Here is a 15,000-nt window from a genome sequence, read left to right as displayed (position 1 = left end):
TTTCCGTGCTTAAAGTAACCATACTGTTTGATTCACAATTGTATGTCTGATAACCCAGACACCACAATTTCCCCCAGCAAACGCCGTGTAAAGTCGTTGGTTATTTCCACTTTGAAGAAGAACGGCAAGGGTAAACGGGCTGCCGAGGCCTCGTCGGAGGAGGTGGGGAAGAACAAAACAGTGAAGAGATGGGATGAGATTCCCTGCAAATTGAAACAGTCTGACTTCGACAATCTCGTCGCCTCTCAGGGTTTTCTCCCTGTGTACAGCTGTCTGCTCCCGGCGACCGGGCAAACGGCGGCAGATCCGCCCACCGGCTATATCTCTTTATACTCTCACTTTTTCACTCACTGTAACCTTCGTCTTCCGATGACAAGGTTTATGGGTGCGCTCCTTCAGTTTTATGGGATTCACATATCCCAAGTCCATCCTTGTGGACTAGTGCGCATGACTCATTTTGAGTTCATGTGCAAAGCTCAGCGCGAGGAGCCCACCCCTCGGCGCTTTCAATATTTTTAAAAGCCAAAAATCCAAGATTCTTGGTTCTCATTCATACCGCGCAGTCAGAAGGTTAAGTGTTGCACTGTTTCCTTCAAAAGCCTTCATGACTTGGCTGAAAATTTTTTTTATATTAAGGCTGGTGTGATTCCCATCCGCATGACCATGCGCTCGATCACTTCTGCGCCCGCGGATGAGAATGTTCTTAAGAACCCAACGGGCGCATGGGTTAACAAGTTATCTGCTGAACCATCCCCCGCCAAGAATATTTGCGAGGAGGCGCTGGTGGGGGTTGGTATGAGCAAGAGGTGGACCGACAGCGCGACTGAGCCCGTCGTCCATGTTGATGGCTTAGGTGAGTTATTAGCTCATTGCATTATTTCTGCGCGAATATAATTCGTTTTGCTGATATCATTTGTCTTGTTTTATGCAGTAAGCAAGGAATACGTCCACGCCGCCTATGACGAGCATATGGAGGGCGGCTCTGTCGCGCTGAGCGCTGGGGAACTTGCTTTCCCCGATCGCTTCGATGATATGTTCATCCCTGTCGATTTAGAATTTTGCTTTGACAGCGATGCGCCTGGTAAGCCTTTGTACTTATGCTTATGCCTTTAGAATACCAAATTTGGTTAACATTTCTGTCGCACGTATTGTAGATGCGCTCGAGAACTATGAGTTGGAGCTTGCGGAAGAGGAGGTGGAGGAGGAAGCAGCTGAGGCGCCACAACTCAAGCGCAAAGCTAAAGGCAAAACTGGCGCAGGGGCCAGTAAAAAACAGAAGAAAAATGATGCCCCTGTTGCCCATAATCTTCCTCCTACCCAAGCGAAGGGACTTGAGAAAACCAAGGGATTTACCTCCAAGTTTTCCTCGTCTTCTTTGCCTCGAGGTGTGGGCAATCCTCCTGTCCACACGAGGTATGGTGCTGCCACCTCATCTCTTCGCGCGGCGGACAAGGGAAGCGGCGCTGCGCCTGCTGTTTCATCTTCTCCAACAGGTATACTTTGTTTATATTTTGTGGTTTTATGAGCGTGATTCCGATAGAGTTATTAATGAAGCTTTGCTCACTCAAATGTTTGTAGAGCCGGCGACTTTGGTGGCTCAACCTTAGGCGCAGCAAGGTACCGAGGCTGCGCCGAAGGTTGCTTTGAAGTCCCCTGTTTTACCCTCGAAAAGGGGGAAAATGGACTTCATGGCGATGCTCAATTCGCGGACGGCGGTGCGCCAAGGTATTTATTGCGTTTTGATTTTCTGATTTTTTCCTTTAGATCAAGTCATGAATCATTTCTCCTTGTTGGTTTTTTCATAGGAATTATAGCTGGCACACAAGCTGTTGGTGGCACTGCTGGCGCCGGCGCCGGCGCCGTTAGTTCTGCTATTGCTCCAACAAGCACTGAATCTCCTCTCATTGGGATTACTAAAGAGCAGGAGACTATTTTACGCGCTGATCTAACGGCGTCAAGACCTCCCTCACCTCTTCCTGCGCGCAGCCCTTGTGAGACTGTTTTTGATTTTTCCAAGTCGCAGGAAAAGAGACCTGTTACAGAGGATGATGAGGAGGTCAATTCTGAAGGCTCTGATGGTGGCCGCGCAAGCCCTGTAGCGCCACGAGATTTCGTGGCGCAGCCTTCTTCTCGTGGGGCTGGCGCTGACTTTTCTGCCTCTCCGCAGGTATAAGTTTGTTTTGCTCCGCTGTGCGGACTTCCAGATTAGTGTTTAGATGACTAAAGCGTTGCTTTTGCGTGGTTTTGTGTTTGCAGGAAGCCGATCACATAAATCGCCCGAGCTGGAATATCACCGAAGATAGCTCATTTCAATCCATGGGCGTATGTGAAGACTTCTGGGCTCACTCTGTTCCTCCGGCTGAGAGGAGGTTTCAAGAGGACCGCGCTCGCGTGGACTTGCTTAATGACCACCTTTTTGCCGGGTCTGCATTCTTTGCTGCCTCCCAAGAGCTTCGCAATGATTATATAAAAGTGCGTGATGCCCTTGTGGAGGCCAAGCGAGAGGCTAAGGTTTCAGCTTGGAATCTTTCTGATGCCCGAGAGAGGGCTGAGAAACTCCAAGCGGAACTAAGCGAGAACCGGGCAAGTGCCAACGCTGCTTTTGTGAAGCGCGTGCATGAGCTGCAAGCTGCGCGGGAGAAGCTGCAGGTGGCAGAAGCGGATGCCATCAAGTACGCGCTCCGGGCGCGTGACCTGGAGTTGGAGGCAGAGGCGCGTGACCAAACTCTTGCGCAGGCTAACACTGACAAATCTTTATTAGAGAATGAGGTTGCGCGCCTGAAGAAAGAGCTCGATGCTGCGCGAGCAGAAAAGAATGAAGCCTTGGCGGCAGCAGCGTCTGACAAAGAAGAGCTAAAACAAGCCAAGGAAACTGTTGAGTTGTTAAACTCTCAGATTCCTGCTCTTGAGACGTCTGTTTCTTCCCTCGCGCAGGATCGTCAATGGCTAGTTTCACAGGGTGTGACTCGTTGCGCTTATGCGATGAAATACTCAGACGAGTTTCAGACCCTTGTGATGGATTGCAATGCAGCATCGCGCTTGGTGGGTCGAGCTGAAGGGTTTAAGGATGGCTATGAATATGGCATGCTGAAGAAGAATCCATCCGACTACCCTTATCAGCTCGACGATGTCTGCGCTGACATGGCCGAGGTGGGGGAGAAGTACTTGAATACTCCAATTCCCATCCTTGAGCAGGTATTTTAACCTTAATGAGTTTACTTTGACTTATTTTCCTAATCTTTTGTACTCATACTTTTCCTGGTGACTTGCAGATAGCCGCGCTTGCTGACCAGCCCGATCTTGGCGCGCTAAAGAAATTACTTGATGAATGTGAAGGGACTGGTGGCAGTGACGATGGTGCGGGCAATGCTGCCTCTGCTAGCGGCTCTGGCGTGGCCAAAGGACCTACTCCTGACACTATCGTGATAGAAGACGACTCCATTCCAGACGAACAGCTTGATTATGGTAAGTTTGAAGATGACGAGGAGCGGGCTGCGCCAGATGCTGAGGGAGGAGGTAATGATGAGGACGATGAAGAGGCTGATATTGATATAGAGACTTGAAAAGCCCTTCATGTTTTTTTTTTTTTTTTTTTGTAGTTTTTATCTCATCATTTGTAAATTTGTAAACTTCTATGTTTTGGAATGAAATTTTGTTTTTTCCTTATTCGCATCTTGCGCATTCCCAATTCATCTCTTTATATTGCATGTGTTTGCTTGTTGAATATAGCGCACATTGAAACTTGAACAAGGTTGTAAGGAAATTATTTTACTTAATCCTTGTCATATTTCAAGTTATTTTGCAATATTCTGAATATGCTGACACGTGCCTTGGCATTTCATTATTCCTCTTTGCGCGACGTTATCGCGCATTTATTATAGGGAATTATGAATGAGTTTTTTTAGCCTTTACGTGTCAGTATGTGTTACTCTGATATCCATTATAATCCCATGCGCAACCTCGACCTGAGACCTTAACAACTATGTTTTGGCATGTGCTTTGCCTTAGCTGTGTTTAGGTATTTTTATGGTCTTGCTGCGCAGCATGTAGGATGGATGTTGTGAGTAATTTGAGCTAAGGCTCATATTATTGGGCTAAGGCCCTGAGCTAAGGCTCATATTATTGGGCTAAGGCCCTGACGTTTTAGAGTTAAAACTCGTTAACGCGTTTGAGCTTGAAGCTCGCGCATGTATGTTTTACTTCGTTTTATTTTTAGTTTGATGTCAATACAATGTTGTCATATTGCTCAAAATTAATAAAGGGAAGTGTGAAACATGTATGCAAAAGGTAATAGAACACACATTAAGAGAAAATAGCGCGTATCATTATTCATAATGGCTTAAAAAGCCTTGATTACAAACTTGACAATTTTTACATGAAACATTTTCTAAGCTGTGCTGCGTTCCATGTGCGCGGGATCTTCTTTCCATTCAAATCTTTTAAAGCGTATGCGCCTTTTCCCAATTCTTCCGAGACTTGATAAGGTCCCTCCCAGTTGGGGGACATCTTTCCCGGGGGTATCGCGCGACTAGCTTCATTGTTCCGAAGGACAAAATCATTCTTCTTGAAGTGGCATTCTTTCACGCGCTGATTGTAATATTTTTCTAGTTTTTTCTTGTATTTGGCTTCACTGATGATAGCCGCCTCTCTGCGCCCTTCAAATAAGTTGAGATCCAACCTCCTTTCGCGCTCGTTATCCGTCTTACTCATCATTAGCACTCTATAGGATGGGCATCCAATCTCTGCTGGAATCATAGCCTCCGTTCCATAGGTTAGGCTGAACGGGGATTCGCCATTGCTGGTTTTGCTTAATGTCCTGTGCGCCCACAGGACATTAGGTAGCTCCTCGACCCATGAATGGGATTCTCCCTCCAACCTTTTCTTCAGCCCATTCAGCAAGCTTTGGTTCGCGCGTTCCACTTGGCCATTCCCTTGAGGGTGGTATACTGAAGTGAAGACCTGGTTGATGCGCAATTCCTTGAGCCAACTGGATATCTTCTTGTCAGTGAATTGTTTGCCATTGTCGCTCACAATTTCCATGGGCAGGCCAAAACGGCATATGATGTGGCTCCAAATAAATTGCTTCATTGCCTCGGTTGTGATTTTTGCCAGTGGCTTGGCTTCAACCCATTTTGTGAAATAATCTACTGCCACTACCAAAAATTTTAACCGCCCTTGCGCTTGTGGTAAGGGACCCACAATATCGATTGCCCATTTGTGGAAAGGCCATGAGGAGGTCACCGGAATCAAGTTGTTCTTTGGCCGCTTGGTGTTTGGCGCATAGCTCTGACACGCTTTGCATTTTTGGATCTCTTTTAACGCGTCCAAGTACATGCCTGGCCAATAGTAACCTGCGTTCATTGCCTTGGCAACCACCATGCGCGGGCCAGCATGTATTCCACAGATTCCCTCGTGTATCTCTCTGATCACATAGCTTGCTTCCTCGGCGTCTAAGCATTTCATGAGCGGTCCAAGATAAGAGCGTCGATATAACGTACCATCAAGCAGTTCGTAGTTCTGCGACTTGTGTCCTATCTTCCTCGCCTGTGCGCGATCGTCTGCTACTTTTCCCTCTTTCAAGAATTCCATTATTGGAGTTATCCATGATGAAGGTGTTGTATGAATTACAAGGACAGACTTCGCTTCCACTGACGGGTTGCTCATTACTTCCACTCTGACATCTTTGCCGAAATGATCGAAGCTGGTTGATGCCATCTTGCTCAGCGCGTCGGCAGACTTGTTTTCACTGCGCGGAATATGTATGATTCTGAATAAGTCAAATTGCTCGGTGAGTTTCTTCGCCTGCTCTAAATACAGAGGCATAGTGTTCTCCTTGGCATCATAAAGGCCATTGACCTGTGCTGCTACCAAGTATGAATCGACATGAGCCTCTAGCTTTTTAACTCCGAACTTGTGCGCGATGCGCAGACCAGCCAGCAGGGCTTCATACTCAGCTTCATTGTTGGTGCTCTTGAAATCCAACTTGATTGCGTAAGTGTACTCATGATTTTCTGGCTCCACCAGTTTGAGGCCTGCGCCGGACCCTTCGTTGTTTGTAGCTCCATCAGTGAATAATCTCCAAACATTTTCTTCATTATTGGCTTGCGGAGGGTCTACTTCGCGCTGAGCCTCTTTGACTTTTTCTTCAGGGATTTCTGCAATGAAATCAGCTAAGACTTGTCCCTTGATTGCTGGATGAGGTTTGTAGGTGATCGTGTGCTCCCCTAATTCCAGCGCCCATTTTGTCAGCCTTCCTGAGAGCGCGGGACGTCGCAAGACTTGCTGGATGTTGTAATCAGTCAGGACTTCAATGGGATGACCATTGAAATATCTATGAAGCTTGCGCGACGCATGTGTTAGTGATAAAACTAACTTTTCTATGATGGTGTAGCGCGTCTCAAGATCTGTCAGCACCCGACTTACATAATAGATTGGTGTTTGGATTCCCTTGCGATCCACCAACAACACTGCGCCAATGGCGCGCTCTCCTGCTGACAGGTACAACGTTAGAGTTTCGCCAGGTAGTGGAGCTGTGAGCGCAGGCAGATTTATCAGACATTCTTTTATCTCACTGAAAGCTTGCTCGGCCTCAGGCGTCCACTTGAATTGGCTTTTCTTTAAGCAATTTCTCAATGTGTTAACGAATGGGGTAGATTTGCTTGCATGGTTCGCTAGGAACCTGTTAATTGATACCAATCTACCATTCAACTTTTGAGCTTCCTTCACGGTGGATGGTGAGGGCATGTCGAGGATAGCCTCCACCTTCTCTGGGTTCACCTTGAAACCATCCTTGGTGACCATTATACCGAGAAATTTCCCCTCTTCTACGCCGAATGTGCATTTGCTCGGGTTGAGCTTCATGTTTACTTCCTTTAGGCGCCGAAGGGTTTCTTCGATGTCTTTGAGCATTTGTTTTTCCTCCCTGCTTTTAATCACCAAATCATCCACATAGACTTCTAAGTTTCTTCCAATTTGCTTGTTGAAAACTGCATCCATGAGTCTTTGGTAAGTGGCTCCTGCATTCTTCAAACCAAAGGGCATTTTTGTGTAACAGAAAACACCCTTGTCAGTTCTGAAAGCAGTCTTGTCCTCATCTTGTGGTGCCATTTAAATTTGGTGATAGCCCTTATAGGCATCCAGGAAACATTTGAGCTTAAATGGCGCCACAGAGTCCACCTTCGCGTCAATGTTTGGGAGGGGGGTAACAATCTTTTGGACACGCTTTGTTGAGGTCCTTGAAATCAATGCACATTCTCCATGACCCATTGCTCTTCTTTACCATCACAGGATTGGCTACCCATGTTTGGTATCGTATTGGGCGAATGATATTTGCGCGCAGTAGATCTTCTACTTGCTCATTCATGGCCTTTGCCTTCTCATCTCCCATGACTCTTTTCTTTTGAGCAATTGGTTCTACAGACTTGAATGTGTTGAGAGAATGCTGCGCGGTCTCGCGGAATCTTTTAGAACTCTCATAACTGAGCCTGCACCATCGTCATGATCATATCATAATCATGACCATGAAACAAGAACTGAAATATATATGTAAACATACCATCACCATTTTGTGCGATCGAAAACGAAAAGTGGATGAACAAAAACAGAACAAGTTGGTGTATTCTTGAACCCATTTGAGACTTGAAACATGAATTGTGAAAATGGAAGAGAAGAAGACCTGATTAAATGAGATATTTTTGAACACAAATGAAGAACGTTTCAGTCATGACAGGAGGGATGTACCAATCAGTAGTTGATCACTGTTGAATTAATTAATGGAGCGTGTTGAGCCGTTTACTATTCTTTTATTGATTGAATAAACTTAGTATTAGTTTTACTAGTTCATTTCATTGACAAGCATAAAAACACAAGAAAGCATGTTTATTTTATTTTGTTTTGAATTGCAAAATCCAACTTTGATTTTTAGTTAGATGGGACCAATCATCAAGAATAAGTCTATTACTTTGGAAGTACATGCACACTTTTGCACCAAAATAACTTATTTAGAAAATAACTAAACAGTTAATAAAAATAGCATGTACAAAGGAAACAAATTTTTACTAATTAGAATGACACTGAAGTTGATAAAAACATAAGTGAATATTCCATGAATAAACAATCTAAAAATCATACTTAAATTCCAAATATATATACTTTATGAATTAACTTGTCATGTTGTTTATCAAACTATTTTTCGTACATGTTAAAATTTATTTGTGACTCGGTGTAGATAATTTGGAGGATCTTCATCACTGGCCATTTTACCTGTGATCAATCTTTCGTCGTCTATGATCATATGATGCATTATAATGCACACATACATTATAACCTTTATAACATTCACGTACGTTCCAAACTCTTGTTGGCTCGTATAATTATCCATCAAGCTTGGAGGACATTGGAGGCTCTTTCAGCATGCTTTCTAGCATACTCATGTCTTGTTTGAATTTTATTTCTCTTGCGTGTGTATTTTGTCACATTCATTGTAAAGCCTAGCTACTCAGGGTAATACAATGCCAAAATGCGACCTCATACACCTGCGATCACAGACAGCGCTTAATGGCCTAGCCCATCATTTCCTGTTTATTAGAGCATTATATTTATCATATATTTGTAATTATTATACAATAGGATCAACCAATGATGTCAATATTATTTCTTCACATGGTATCACAGCCACAAATTGTTTAAACCCTATTTTTTTTCTTCTTTCTTTTCAAGACGCCTCTAATATCAGCCTTCCTATTCATTCACGATGATCGGGCAAACACCCTCAAATCAGGCTAAATCTAAACCACTACACCCGGTCTATAGCGTAACAAACATCCAATTGAACATTCGCCCTCTAGATGGCGAATAGATCACGTACTTTAACCTGGACAAGGTTGTTCCGGCTTCACACCAGAGGCTAAAAAGTACTACATCACATAGATGGTACACCCCCACTGGCTAAAACAGACCCCACTTACGAGTCGTGGTTCGAAATTGATGCCATAGTCCTTCAATGGGTCCATGGTACATTATCCGATATTCTGCTTCTCACGAATTGGAAATTGAATCTACGGCTCGACATGTGTGGGATCGAGTCAAAAATATCTTCTTAATCAATAAACAATCTCGCGCGGCAGCTCTTGAGATCAAGTTTACCAATTCAACTTTTGCTAAATGTTCTTCCCTTGAAGATTACTATCAGAAATTAAAGGAGTTAGCCGACCAACTTGAAGATGTCGACCACCATGTTGAAGAATCCCGACTCGTTATTCAACTGGGTCATGGTCTACCCCCTGAATATGCTATAGCAAGAGCTCTAATCAACCAAAAAGCCACTTCGTGGGATGATGCAAGAAACTAACTCGACTCTGAGAGACAACGTATTGAACCACAGAACCATAGTATTGGTACCGTACAATACCGACAACAATTATCTATAATACCGCAACCAAAACCTTAATAACACAACCAAAACATAATAGTAAAACTAAAGATGAAATGAACCATAATATAAAATCCATACATAATCAAGTAATGAATTCCAAAACATACAAAGTCTCCCATTTTTTTTATCAAAATATTTAAAACAAATTTAACTTATGCAAAGAAAGTTAACACTTGTTTAATCTTCGCTAGTCATATTTCCATTTTCCCTTATCTTTGTTTATTACCTCGTCAATTTCTATAGAGAAACAAGATAGAAGTTAATACATTGTATTTAATGATATCTACAATTACACATTCATGCAATAAAAATATATGAATACACACATATATATCGATAAGGAACTGATTTAACTAGTACATATTATGTTTTGAAAATCCTGTTCAAAAGTTAAGTTACGAGTGTTGGCAACCTAAGAAAACCCTTACATATTCTAAACGGGTACTAGTACCCGTAATACCCGTACCTAAAATCAGTAATCTTAGCTACCCATAATCGTACCCAATAGACATGTATGAATATAGTACCGGTACGGGTACGGATATTCGGGAAAAAATCTCATCTCTATTGAGCTGCGAAGGAATTGATTTTCTATAATAATAAAAGATAATCCAAAAGGTTTTCTTCCTAGGGCTGTTTGGTTAGGTAAAATTCCCAAAATACCTCCAATGACAAAGAAGGTGCATTTGTTCTTCAAAAAAAAATTAGAAAAAAAATAAACAAAGAAATCCAATAACAGCATTATAAATCAAGACTTTGTAGTTTAATGATATGGTATTTGTCGCAAAAAAGGTGAGGTGATGGGTTTCAAGGTTAAAGAGATTTTTATGAAAAGAATTGTTATTAAAAGAATAACAGCATTATAAACAAAATTTTATTTGCAAATTTGTTTAAATAGTAGTGACACAAATTAAGATTTTGAATTATTAACGGTTCATCAACAAATAGAGGATTTTTTTTTCCCTTACATTTAATATATATGACTTGTTGGATCCGTGTTAAAGAAAAGTTCAATTTATTTTTTTGATTTATAACGACGTTTTATTAAAAAGAGGTCTTGTTTACACACACCCACTTGCCATTTTTAATCATTAAATCTACGAATCCCATATGAATTTGCCTAGCGTTGGCTAAATATTTTAGTCAAATAATTTTATAATAATTAGCCCTCTAAAATTGAAAAATACAATATTGACTACATTAATGGGTTTGCCATTTCAAATTGTGTTAGGTTAGTAGTTTATGTTATTTTATTTTTGTTTATTCTATTTACTAAAGATTATGATAACCAAATATAAAATCTAGTTTTGGATTATATTTTATCACACTTACGGAGCTCAAAATATTAAGATAATGACATCTTACTTAACAAACAAAATAAAATACATAAGAACAGATATATTTGCCCTTGCTTTCACGTTTTTTGAACCTTTTCAGGGCCACCTCCAGTAGCCACCCCTTCTGTTTATGGAAAGCTTTTAAAGCCAAACCAAAATCTAAAACTGATAAGCTTAAAACCTTCATTGGAGTCGCAAACTGTGACCAGCTCCGGCCCTTGGGGGTGGCAGGGTGGTCGACGGTCTTATGCCCGACACCCGTTAGGTCGAAATTTTTTTTTTTGAAATAAATTACACTACAAGAAAAATGAGTATTAGCGGTGCCACTATTAGCGGCGACACCATCATTAGCGGCGACATGTTGGTGATCTGCGTTTTTTTTATAATAAATTAATCTTGGCCGTTGATAAATGATTTGATCCAACGGCTGGGGGTTTTTTTACCAGCCGTCGCCGCTAATAGTCTTAGCGGGAAAACAAAACCTTCTTCCCTCTCTTTTTGCAGCCTCCACACCTCTCTTCTCTCCCACTCCCTCTCTTCTCTCCGTCGTCTCCATTCCGACGCTGCCACCACTCCGTTGTACCCAAACCCTCGCCATTTTCTCCACTTGCCGGCCACCACTCCGGCCAAACCCGCGCCGTCGTCTTTTCGGTTTCTTTTATTTCACTTTCCGGCCTCTTAGGTATGTTTTATATCTCACTTTTCTTGTTTGTTTTGTGATTGAGGTCACCTCCGACGTCAGCCACCACTTCGGCCACCACGCTGGCCACCACTCTGTGCACCAGTCCGACGCAACCACCCCGCCGGCCACCACTCCGACGCTACCACCACTTCCGGCCACCACTCCGTCCACCACTCTGACACCGGGAAATGTATGTTTTAATCTTTGTTTATTTATAATTTTTTAGATTGTTTATTTTATAAATAGCCAAGTGAGCAAATCTGTTTATTTTAACATGTTAGACTTATTTTTATGTTTGAACAATGGTGTTAATTACTAGGGTGTTCACGGTTTGGTTTCACCGTTTTTTTTTTTATATTTTATTTTTTTTGTTAACTTTTGGTCGGTCGGTTTCAAAGTTTTCAAGCCGTAGCTAGCGAACGGTTTATCTCGCAAACCGGCCATAAAAACCGGACCGAACTGTAATGTATATTTGGATATAATCTTTTTTATATACGTGGTTTATAAATGTTTCTAAAATTTGAATCAACATGTACGTGGTGTATATTTGGTTTTTGCTTTGGTGCGTCAAATGGCTTTGTAGCTACAATTGGTTAGAATGCTTTAATAGTTTTGGGAAAAACACAATGAAATGAGATTAAAAAAAAAACTGCACGTCTTTTATTTACAAATATTTTTAGTTTTGAATTCTAATCAAAAGCAAACTATAAATTGAAAAACCGTGAAATCGAACCGGAACCAAACCGTTAGTAACGTTTTGTTTCGTTCAGTTCGGTTTTGAAATTTAATGGTTCGGTTTCGATTTTTATAATAAAAAACGTGATTAACGGTTTGGTTCATGGTTTACTTATTATTTAAATATTATTCAAATATTATTATTTTATTATTCAAATATTATTTTATAAACAATGGTGCCGATTATTTAAAGTTTACTTATTATTCAAGTATTCAAAGTTTACTTATAATTTTATTATTCAAATATTACTAGTGTAATGAAATTATTATAAAAAAATAGAAGATTAAACCGACTCATTTTAATCATCACGAACTTAGAATACCCGCCCAAAATTGATTTAGAAATCAATTTTGGGTTGTCCCCGTTTTGGGACTGCCTTTTGAATACTTTATCTCATTTAGGATGTGAATGTGTATTACATGATTGTTCATTTAAGAAAGATTCGGCTGTCATTTTCCTTTTGCTCCTTGGGTATATGTGTGTGTGTGTGTGTGTGTATGTGTGTGTGTGTGCTTGTGAGCTAAGGGGAAATGCTGCCGAATTTTTCTTATACAAACAATCATGTAATACATATTCACATATAAGATAAAGTATTCAAAAGGTGGGTTCAGCAGCCTACCCTTGTAAATACTTAATCGGCCGTCCAAGCAATCTTTTAATATTTTCCCGTAGCTTGAAACCCTAAATTATGTTTCAGTTGTATGATCATGTCCGCCGATAAAAATTGGATTACCAATCCAAGCATTAGATCAACTGAGTATCAGCAAGGACTCCAGTCTTTTATGGAGATGTGCAAAAACCAAGTTGATAGCAGAGGTTTTGTAAGATGTGCGTGTTCAAAATGTCAGAATTCTTTAGTAATACCTTACAAAACTATGAAAGGTCATATGCGTTGTCGGACGTACACTGAGTGGATCTATCATGGCGAAAGTTTAATTCCTCCAGTTGTGATAGACAAGATTACACCAACTAACGATATGGCCGACGTTATCGAAGACGTTATGAATGAGCGTAGGGAAAAGGATACCAACATTGATGATAGGGACTCGGGTTCAGACAGTAGCGATGTTCGTGATGATTTTGAAGAGTTGTTAAAGGAAGCCCAGTCAGAATTATATCCTGCTTGTACCAAGTTTTCTTCCCTCGACTTTTTAGCAAAGCTTATACTTATAAAGGTGAAAAAAAAATGGACTAATAGTTCGCTTGATGAGTTCTTCGAGCTGTTGCAATCTTCACATCCAGAAGGCAACAAGATTCCCGCTTCGCATTATGAAGCGAAAAAGACATTAAAGAAGATTGGCATGGGGTACGAGTCGATAGATGTGTGCAAAAATGACTGTGCTCTCTTCTGGGCAGAACACCAATCGTTGTAGAATTGTCCTGTTTGTAACGAGAGTCGGTAGGTTGATACAAAAAGAAAGGGCTAAAAAGTTCCTCACAAGGTGTTACGATACTTTCCTTTGACCCCCAGACTTTGTTCGAGGCACACGGCAAAAGAAATGATATGGCACAATAAGGGACGATCAAAAGATGGTACGATGTGTCATCCAGTAGATGGATCTTCATGGAAAGAATTTGATAAAAAGTACCTTAATTTCTCGAGGGAACCCAGAAATGTTCGCCTAGGGCTTGCAGCTGACGGTTTCAATCCGTTTGGTAACATGTCTTTAGCTCATAGCACGTGGCCAGTTGTACTCACCACATACAATTTCCCTCCATGGCTATGCATGAAAGAGTCCTCATTCATGTTATCCTTGCTAATTCCTGGCCCTACCACATACAATTTCCCTCCATGGCTATGCATGAAAGAGTCCTCATTCATGTTATCCTTGCTAATTCCTGGCCCTAAATCACCCGGAAAGGACATGGACGTTTTCCTTAAGCCCTTAGTGTGTGAGCTTAAGCATTTGTGGCAAGAAGGTGTGCGTACTTAATGAAGGCGGTGCTATTATGGACCATAAACGACTTTCTAGCTCGTAGTAGTCTATCTGGTTGGAGCGGGCAGGGCTACAAGGCATGCCCGACTTGTAATGAAGACACTCCTTCAATGCATGTAACAAATAAAGTCATATATGTCGGTCACCGCTGATTCTTACATGCTAACCATGCGTGGAGAAAACGTTTAGACTTTAACGGCGAGCCCGAGACAAGATCCCCTCCGAAACAATTTAGTGCTGCTGACATAGAAGATCAACTCAGTCGTCTACTCCAACGTGTACCGGGCAAGCATCCCGATTTTGGAGATGTTAAGAGAAAGCGAGAAGATTTCGAGTTGAATTGGAACAAACAAAGCATATTTTTTGAACTTGAGTATTGGTCCTCTCTCCAGCTGAAGCACAACTTAGATGTAATGCATATCGAAAAAAATGTGTGCAATAGCTTACTGGGTACTCTTCTAATGAACGATAAAACCAAAGACACGGCAAATGCACGAGTTGATTTGAAAAATCTAAAGATTCGAAGAACACAATGGTTGGAACGAAAGGGTAACAAGTTTTATAAGCCCCACCCAAAATACTCATTGAAGGTCAGTGATCGAAAGCTTTTTTGTCAATTTATAAAAGATGTTAAACTGCACAGATAACAACTCTAACATTACTGGGTTGAAATCTCATGATTGTCATAGTAGACCTTTGCATGTTCTTTAAGCAGCTTTGTTCAAGAACACCATTGATAGATGATATGAAGAAAGCAAAGAAAGCCATTCTTTTGATATTGTGCAAGTTAGAGTTGATATATCCTCCAGCGTTTTTTGACATTATGGTTCATTTAGTTTTGCATTTACCAGATGAAGCACTTCGTGGAGGTCCAG

This window comes from Bidens hawaiensis, unplaced genomic scaffold, assembly GCF_021521415.1.
Source record: "Bidens hawaiensis isolate Kalapana, Puna unplaced genomic scaffold, B.hawaiensis_p1.1 tig00036026_1, whole genome shotgun sequence".
Lineage (NCBI taxonomy): Eukaryota > Viridiplantae > Streptophyta > Magnoliopsida > Asterales > Asteraceae > Bidens > Bidens hawaiensis.
This window is presented reverse-complemented; position numbering follows the sequence as displayed.